This window comes from Panicum hallii, chromosome 8 (assembly GCF_002211085.1).
Source record: "Panicum hallii strain FIL2 chromosome 8, PHallii_v3.1, whole genome shotgun sequence".
Taxonomy (NCBI): domain Eukaryota; kingdom Viridiplantae; phylum Streptophyta; class Magnoliopsida; order Poales; family Poaceae; genus Panicum; species Panicum hallii.
This window is the reverse complement of record NC_038049.1, coordinates 9,492,118-9,502,046: the sequence shown is the minus strand read 5'-3', so window position 1 is coordinate 9,502,046 and position 9,929 is coordinate 9,492,118. Positions and strand designations below refer to the sequence as shown.

The 9,929-nt window shown below is 43.9% G+C and overlaps 1 long non-coding RNA gene across 2 annotated transcripts; it reads right to left on the bottom strand.

The window, feature by feature from the left end:
• Positions 1-8,136: 8,136 nt before the first annotated feature.
• On the bottom strand, positions 8,137-9,462 carry LOC112903324. Of its 2 annotated transcripts, XR_003230783.1 has the most exons (4): positions 9,354-9,462; positions 9,095-9,267; positions 8,561-8,946; positions 8,137-8,436 (listed from the first exon to the last, which is right to left on the bottom strand). It is a non-coding gene; the product is annotated as an uncharacterized LOC112903324 (long non-coding RNA). The 2 variants fall into 2 exon arrangements; XR_003230782.1 differs by lacking the exon at positions 9,354-9,462 and having other exon boundaries at positions 9,095-9,343.
• Between the last annotated feature and the right edge of the window lie 467 nt (positions 9,463-9,929).

Sequence of the window (9,929 nt, the reverse complement as noted above, 5' to 3'; positions counted from 1 at the left end):
TCTGAAATCCCGAGAAAAACTCTTCGCCTTCTGCATAGTGAAATTAAGCCTCCCGCTGGTTTATAAAAACCGCGTGGTGACTTAGGGTTTCTTCTGCACTCTCAGTCTTCATATGAGTCGTCTTTGAGTAGTTTTGCGGCGTCCAGCCCCCGAGCTTACGAGCCAGGAGAGCCGAAAGAGCCATGTCGAGTAGTGTGCATCGCCCAGCCCCCGAGCCTGGGAACTAGCGGAACTGTAATGGCACACTGTGCTGCCTGGAAGGTTGTTGCCGGAGCTTGATCTGAGACAATGCATACGTTATGTAGCATAATGCGAAGATACCGAGTAATACTCAGTAATAATGTGAAGACACCAAAATTTATTTGGTGTAAAAATTGTTGTGTCGAGCTCTTTTTTAGGCCATTTAAATCTCCCGAGCAGTCCACCTGTTACATTTAAGCACCTGGTCCTGTTTTAGCCGTTGCTCATAGCGTGTATGAGATCTTTGTCTCATGTACGCATAGAGGCGTTAGGCGTGACAAAAGAGCCGAGGTTTCACGGATTAAGGTATGTGCTACTCTAGTAGATTAGCGACCGTTAAGAGGAGACAACGAGCAGAAAGTAGTCGTCATACGACAAAGAGGATGCTCAATACGCAAAAGTAGTCGACGAAGTGTAGCTCTGAAGGATTTCAATGCCCGTCGAGAGATGTACACAGATAGGTAGTCGGCGAAGTGTAGCTCTGGAGGGATTCATGCCCGTCGAGAGACGTACACCGATAAGTAGTCGATCATGGTGTAGCCCCCGAAGGTTTCATGCCCGTTGAGAGACGTACCCAAAAAGGTAGCCGATCCTGTGAAGAACAAGTCGGAAAAGGTATAAGTCACTTAGCTTGATTCGTGGACGAATGTCGACGAAGCCGTGGAGCTCATTGATGGAGCTGTGATGATTTGTTGATGAAGCTCGACTTGTCGGAGTCGATTCCGACTAGTTTTCAAGACGAGGCGAGTAGTCGAAGTAGTCAGCGGCGGGCCGCCGATCGTCCTCGCGAAGTCGGGGTGCCCCACAGTGGGCGCCAGCACGGCCTTCTGGTGAACTGGAAAGATGCCATCGAGTTCACCGGTGGATCTTCGATACGCTCTCCTACTTGGCGCGCCAGCTGTCTGTGTTTTACCGGCTGCCCACCGAGGGATATACCCAAGGTGGTAAGTTTAGGTGATGACACGCCGAGATCAGGAACTCGAAGGTGCAAGGAACACAAAACTTAGATAGGTTCGGGCCGCGAGGTGCATAATACCCTACGTCCTGTGTGGTGGTTTGTATTCCCTTGGGTGTAGAATGATCTTGATGATCTGCCTTGAATGGGTCCCTGCCCCCCCTTATATATCCGGGAGGTCAGGGTTACAAGAATCCTAGTCCAATACTAGATATGGAATCGTAACCGAATACAACTCGAGTAGATTCCTTCTGTATCGACTAGCTTTATCTCCTATTCATACGGGATAAATAAGAGATAAATGAGATAAATAAGAGATAAGACGGGCTTTATCTCTTAATCCTGTTTGAACTACGTTATGTACACAGTCCTGTGGCCCCGGGTCTGACAAGCACCGCTTATCACCCTCAAACCGACGGTCAAACCGAGAGAGTAAATCAAATCCTTGAAGATATGCTACGAGCTTGTGCCCTAATATATGAGAAGAAATGGGTCACTTGCTTGCTGTTTGTGGAGTTTTCCTACAACAATAGTTACCAAGCAAGCATCAAAATGTCTCTTTTTGAAGCCCTCTATAGACGGCGGTGTAGAACACCTGTCAATTGGTCCAAATCTGGGGAAAGGCCTTTCTTTGGCCCGGATTTAGTGAAGGATTCTGAGGACCAAGTCAAGATTATTCGTGAAAATCTTCGCATTGCTCAATCCTGTCAAAAGACCTATGCCGATCGTTGCTGCCGTGAACTCCACTTCAAGGTTGGTGATCATGTCTATCTCAAGGTCTCTCCTTTCAAGGGCACTCGTCGTTTCCAAGTAAAGGGTAAATTGGCACCTCATTTCATTGGACCTTTTCGAATCACTAAAAGGGTTGGCGTAGTGGCTTATCAATTGGATCTTCCTCAATCACTTTCTGCCGTTCATAATATTTTCCATATCTATCAATTGACGAAGTGTCTCCATGTCCTGATCGACGTCATCAACTTGAAACACTTGATCTTCAAGCGGGCCTTACCTACGAAGAGCAACCCATTGCCATTCTTGACTATGATGAAAGGAAAGTGAAGTGAAGTACGGTGAAGTTTGTGAAAGTTCAATGGAGCAACCTCTCTGAGGATGAAGCCACATGGGAACGTGAGGTCGTTTACGTCAAGACTACCCCGATTTCTTTCTTCCCTAGGTAAGCCCTCAAGCTCTCCTCTATCGCACCTCACTTTCTTCATGAAGTTTATCTTTCTAGATATCTTATATGTGTATGCAATCACCATCAAAGAAAAACTAGAAATATCCTACTAACCCACACCACCCATGCCCTTGTACATCCTTTCTTCGATGTTCCTCTTGTCTAGGTCAATATGGCCTTAATACACTCGAAGTTTTATCGCTTCCCAACTACCAAATCTCAGGGCGAGACTTTCTTAAGGGGGGGAGAATTGTCACAACCCAAAACTAATGAACATGATAAAAAAATTTAACAACATCATCATGAGCATCATTCAAGCATAACGGAGCATCATGTGCATGTGATTTTTTAGTTAATTAAAATTCTTGCCTTGATTAAGAGAGGGTTGTGAAGAAAGTTTAAATTTTGCTAAGTAACTATGCTCCCAAAACTTTTATTCAAATACTAGATTTCAAATGGTGAATTTTGAATATTTTTTGAAAATTTTTGATGTTTAACCCGAGCCATAAAATTCTTGGAAAATTTGAAAACTGTAGTTTTGCTCGAATTTTTGGGAGCAATCCTTAATAGCTTTTTGAATTTTTGTTGTGGCATTGTGTTCTTCGTGATTTAATCTTGCTCCAGTAAGTTTTTGGTAATTTTTGGAGCCCGGGAAGTACAAGATTTTGAATTTAGAATTTGAATTATTATTTTTCTTTTTACTTCACTCACCCGGGCCCACTCGTCAGCCCCCTATCCCCTGCCGTGACGCGTCCTGGCATCGCCCGTTGGCCAGCCGCGGCAGCTCCGCCACGCCGTCAGCCACTGGCTGGGCCAGTGTGGCCACGGGGCGACGCCACCCCAGCTCCCGGCCTTCTTCCCCTCCTCTCTCTCTCTCTCTCTCACTCTCTCGGGCGCATTTCTTTTCCCTCCCCGCGAAACCCTAGCACCACCCGACCCCGCCGCCGCTTCCCCCTCCTCCCACCGGCCGCCATGATTCATCGCCGTCGGCGAACCTCCGCCCAATCCCGCGCGCGTGTAGCACCCCTTGCACCTCCTCGCTCGGCCCCGGCCTTCAACCGCCTCCCTCCTCCCTCGCAGTCGCTTCCCGACGCTCGCCCCCGTCCGCCACCGCCACTCTCCGCTGCGCCGCCACCCACAGCCTTGCGCCGCCCGTCTGTGCCACGGGTGAGCACCCCTGCCGCGCTAGGCCCCTCCTGCGTGCTCCGCCTCCACCCGTTCGCGCCCTTGGCCGTGCCCCTTCGCCGGCCGCCGCGACGTCGCGTCGCGCGCGCGTTCACGCTCGCGGGCCGCGTCGTGGGCGCGCTCTGGCCGCGCCCCACGGCGAGTCAAGGCCAGCGGCCGGCCTTGACTCAGCCTGGGCCGGTTTGGCCTCCTGAGCCCAACTGTCGGCGCCTGGGAGCGCCGACCCCAGTGGCCTTAGCTATTTTCAGGATTTTTTTAGTTTTGTTTTATTAGGCTGTGAACTTGTAAATTGCATAATAATTTGTGTATGCCTCAAAAAATTATGAAACTTGATTTGTTTGATTCCTAGGTGATAACTCTGCTTAGCAAAATTGTTGTTGTGCATGTTAATATCCTATACACTTAGTTATGATTTATTTTTGCCAAAGTGAATAAATTGCTTGATAAATGTTGGGATGCTCTAAAAATGTCAAATTAAATCTTGTTGGAATCCTGGTGAAATTTTCTATCTAGGGGTACCACTTGTGCAAATGAATTTATGTTGTTTAATAGGATTTTGGTGTGTTAAATGATTTTCTGCCTGCAAGTTTGTTTACTTTATAACTTTTGTTTGAATGGTGATAAAATGTCCAAACCACTTCTGTTAGCTTGTACTCCTGTTTAGTTTCCCTGTTAATTTCCTGAGAATTTATGGAAATGTTTAACATATCTTTTAAGATTTAACTTGTTTAAAGTAGCTGAAAATTATGGATTTCATAAATAATTCTAATAAAATAATTTTGCTGCAAATCCGACACCCATGAGTTCCTTGTAATGTTCTCTATATGAAAACATTAACTCTTAATTTATGCTTGCTATATAAATTGTTTTGGGCAATCCTCGTTTTGGTCCTTATGTTTGCGAACGTAATCGGCGAGCCCCTTTATCTAGCGTTCATGTGTTTCTTTATTTAGTGTGATGCTCAATCTTCATTTCATCATATCATTTTTGATACCATCAACATCATGCTAATGCATACATGTCATTCATGCATTATAGTGACCGAAACGCCAGAGGACAAGCCCGTTCAGCCCATCGAGATCGTCGAAACCGAGCTGGGAGTTGAATTTGTTGTCGAGCCGAAGATAACCAAGACAAGCAGCTAAGCATGATTTCTTGACCCATTTAACTTGATTTGGATTTAGTTATCTTATTCGGGTATATATGTTTATGCTAAATATTGTCTATTGCATCATCGATCCTATTTTTATACATTGACCTACCTTGCTTTTATATACCCATGTCTTAATACTTATAGTTAGTAACTAAATAATTGAATAAATGCTTAGCCATGCTTAGAATTGATCCGTAACTTGGAAGAAAATTGTTGGGAATAGGATCACTTGCACACTTCACAACTTTTACCTTGCTCGCGATTGTCTGGGTTTGGAATGTTGAAAGTTTGTATCGGTCTAGTTGGAAAAGAAATGGTTTCGTGGTTTGGGTGGAATGTAGGGCCTCGGGAAAGGAGTCTCGTAGGCTAGTCCGCTTGAATCGGTTAAGGACCGTCCGTGGATGACCTCGGTTTTGAGCATGTTATCGTACTACCACATGTCCAATCATGGTATGGATGAACCGATTACCTTCTAAGTATTAATCTTTGATGCACGGTCCTAGATGCGTGGCCATAGGGCTTTGTAGAGAGGCTTAGGGGTGTCCCCGGTGGACCTAGGTAACTCTCCGCGCAAGTTAGGCATGATGTTCAACGGTTGAGACTTGTCGGAAAAGGTTGATGCGAGTACCCCCTTGCTCAACATGATCGGTTGGATGAGTCGCATGGTCCTTGTGTCGTATGGGTAAAGAAGTACACCCTTGCAAGGTTAACTAATCAATTCGAATTGCCGCGCTCTCGGTTATGAGCAAGCTCAATATCCAATGAATTCTTCGTAGAAGTATCATTTTGTTCGGACTTGGTTTATGTCAACTCTTGATACTCTTTTGCTTCATGATTTATTAACTAAAAGTTGAGGTGGTTTGGCCAAGATAATTAAAATGCTAGGAAGTTAGGTGTTGGATTAGAGAGCTAATGCTTATGCAAATTACTTAACCCTAAAGCCTTATTTTGTGAGCCTTCATTTGCATAATCCTTGGTTATTAATTAAATTGCATAAGTCTTGCGAGTACCTTTGTACTCATGTTGCTTTATTAACTAAGTTGCAGTTGAGCCGGAGATTGTGTTTGGCCACTTCTAACCAGCCGACCCCGGTGCGGGCGAGGAGTAGGTCGATGCGGCCTTGATGGTGTTCTTGAGCAAGACTTCATCATTTTATGGTTATTTAGTTATCCGCTGCGAAATCGTTCTTTTGGGGATGACATGTTCAACTTTTAATTTGATAAACTATATCCCTTTCTAATGTTAAGCAGTGAGCCCGATGCTTGTATTTTATTGTTGAACCTTAAATTTCAGATTTGAACCCATCCATTTGTTGAACTTATAATGTTTAGTTGTAACCTTTATTGCTTAAAATTTGCTCTTTATATGTTTAGTTGTAACCTTTATTGCTTAAAATTTGCTCTTTATAGTCCATCGGCGATATATGAGATTGTAAATAGTATGTATGTGTGCATGATCTTGGGCATATGGTGGAGCACGTACCGGGACTACCGAATTTGACATTATTTTTGGTGAATGATGAGTTGGTTATTTATGAATTAGATGTGGGTTAACACGTGGCATGCTCTTAGCGCGAGCGCGTATTAATTCTCATCTTAATATTAATAACCGGCGGTTCGTTTGAAATAATGTTAAATTGGACGGTTGTGGCAAGGAGCGGGATGGGGCGCAGGTGTCGACGTCCCGTTGCGGAACGGGGAGTACCTGCCGATCCGTTTGTCAGGACGGAGCGGAGAGAGAAGGTGAACGGAGGGAGGGCGGTGCCGTCGCGTGGAGGCGACGCTGCTGTGGCGTACACCTATTGGCCTGCTGGGCTGACTGGGCCGACGGTAGAAAACTAATGAGGCCTCGCATGCAGAGGCAAGGAAGAAGGTCGGCCTGTTTGCTTGCTCGTTGCTGAGCACTTGTGCTTCACGCGAGGGGAAAGAGAAGACCAGGGCCTAACGTGCTCGTCTGGGCTGGTAAGCTACGTGGGTTAAGGTTAGCAGGCTGGTTAGTTTCAGCTCTAGGTTTTATATTTGAATTGCAATTCAAATATAAACCACACACAAAGAATCAATTAAAAATAAAATAAAATCCAAATTACACTAATAACATTTAAATAATTCTAAAATTCAAATTTAAACTTTGAAATATAAATCTAGGAATTTAGGAAGTTCGTAGAAGACAATCTTACAGTGATCGAGCTAATTACACACATTGCACAAATTTTTTTTGAAACCCACAATTTTTACAACAATTAACATCCAGAAAAATCTAGGATGTTACAGGTGGCCTCTCTATTGCCACATTGAACATTATGGTTGCTATAGGTGAAACCCTCTGTTGCCACGATAAATGTTTGGTTGCGAGAGGTGGTGTGTCTATTACTATGACAAATGTTTGGTTGCTATAGGTGGAAGTCTTTATTGCCACGATCAACACTTGATTGCTATATTTGGACCCTCTATTACCACGCATACTTACTTGGACCCTCTATTACCACACCACCTTGAATATTCTTTGTTCGTAAAAATCATTAATGAAACTGAATATATCAAAATATAATGAGCTATGTAGCACTGCAACAAAGGTTGTCTTGGTGTTGATTATCCCATCAGTCTTGCGCTCCACTCAAATTCTATCTTAGTCCTGAATAGAATAATTGACAGTGGCATGAATCGGGTAAGCTGAAATTGTATTATTTTGGCAACAGCAGCATGGAGCCGATAAAGTAAGCAACTTGGAATCTTAAACTAAAGACTAAAGACTAGTAGGTTTGGAAATAAATTTGCAGAATCATTCAAAAGTAAAATTCCCCATGAAAAGGCTATATGATCAATTTTTCCTTACAGCAATGGCAATGTATTTTAATATCAGCTGCTAGGCTTAATGGGATGTACCCAACAGCAATAACAAATTTGCAAACTTGCAGCATGATTATCTTATAGAATCTGAAAAGCTGAGCCAAACTTGCAGCATGGATTAACAAAAATAGACACTTGAAGCTTTATGGATCAAATAAATGCTTTCGTAATAAAATTATCTACAACATTAACCTTCATTTGAGAACATCTACAGAACATCTACTTATTACTGTACAGTTCTATGAGTTAGTTTACATGCAAAAACAAGAATCATATGTCCTGAAATGTATGACCAAAATTTTTAATTTTTGATAATAAAGAATGATTATCAAGTCCTATGCAACCACATGATTTTTATTTGATCTATCAAGCCTTAAAACATAGAAGGGCTTTGAAAATTTGATGAATGCACCGTCTGAATATTACTTGGCAAAAAGTGTTACGGATCAATCAATATCCTTAGCCTTATCCATGTTGCCTTCAACTTTCCAAGTTCTTCTCACTGCTTGTTCCTTGTTCCATTTCATCCTCAACTTAAAAAGTGCACATTGCCAAATATTAATTAGAGGACAATATTTGTGATGGAAACTACTAAAATTAGCAGAAATCATCGCACTGCTGCGCGAGCTAGCAAACTCAGGCATAAAAGTTTGCTCATAAAAATAGTACAATCATCAAATATGTTGGAATTTCTAAAAAATGGAATCTCCAAATAGATTTATCTGATTTAGTTACATTGTTGTGTACAATCCTTTTCTATCACAAAATACAATGTGACTGTTCCGGGAATGTCTTTAGTAGGTTTCCTAGCTTTGTGAATTATCTGAGCGTACATGAAGCAAACACTGGCAGCACTCGTGGAAGAAAATATATGAACCATCTATGCAAGAAGGAAACGAATTCAGACAAATCATAGGTATATAGTATGAGAAACCATAATGGGGACGTAGATCAAGAATGCAATAACATGCATATGCATGAATCCAGGAGTAGAAACGCATTACCTGGATGGGGTTGGAGCAGTGGAGCCTGACAAGAGGATTGGGACTCCATCGTCGGTTAGCCGCAGCTCCTCGACAAGGGCACGGATAAAGGGGCCCCACGATTGGAGCTTGAGCCACCAGAGCCTGGGCGCCTACTGCGGAGTTGGGGATGGGATGCGCAGGCCTGTACCAAATTGAATAGGTTTGATTTTAGATGTGAGGGAGTAAAATGATCCTAGCTACCTGACAAACTCGAGCTTGAACAGATGTGAGGCTGTTGCGGCCTTCCTGCTCGCTATGCCGCTACGGCCGCGGCCCCGCTCGTCGCGCCATACCCGCCCCGCCGCCTGCTCAGCACTTCGCCGCCGCCGGCTCGCATGGCAATTTACTTAGGAAATTTTCTTCTCCTGATCCTCAGTATCACATGGCAATATACTTAGAAAATTTTCTTTTGTTATGAGATTCAACATTTACATCAATCAAATACGTAATCAAATGTTGAAAATCTAAAACAGAATCTATACAAGGCCAATAACAGGAAGGAAATTTTCATACTTGCTTGCTTCTTCCATGGACAGTTGGTCCTTGATGACATCCTAGTCTCCTGGCCGTTGGTGGCCTGGCGCTAGTTCGAGCAGCCCATGACTCGCCTGACAGTAGCGCAGGGCCTCCCACCCCAAAGCCAGCACTAGTGCCGGGTGCCGCGACGGCCAAGATCGCCCCATGCGCTGCCGACCGCTCGGCACCACGCGCAGCGCTCATGAATCGCGACTCCAGGTAGATGAACAGGGGAGGAAGGGTTAGACGTGCTCACCGATGTTAGAAGGTGGACGACAGCGACGGGAGGCCGGAGTTGATTTAGATCACCGCGTCACAGCCGCACAGCCATCGCGAGTCTGCGGTTCTGCGGCAAGGGAAGAGCGACGTCGACCGGACAACGGCCATCAAGATGTCATCGCAGCATTTGTGTCGGCGTTGCCTTGTCCACTCTGGTGGCGACAGGGCGTTGGGGGTGCGGCAGAGGACGCCGGATCGGATCTAGGAGACAATGGTTACCTCATTTTTATTTTATCAATGAAACTTTTTGGAACCCCCTAACTTTTGATCCCTTGCCAATTTTTAAAATATATTAAGAAAAATGGGGTATTTTTAAAAATGAAAAACTATAATCAAACATATAATTATTAACAAATGTCATAATGGTTTATTCACATAATCAAGCATGTGGAATCAAGGTTGTATTAAATTGAAATGCCAAAGTACGGGTATCATGGAACTAAACTCTGGATTCAAAATCATCTCATTTTTTAAACCAAAATCATCTCATTTGGAGCAATGGACTTGTTTGAAGTTTTCTTCGCGTGATGTTTTTTCCATCGTGCATGTGGGG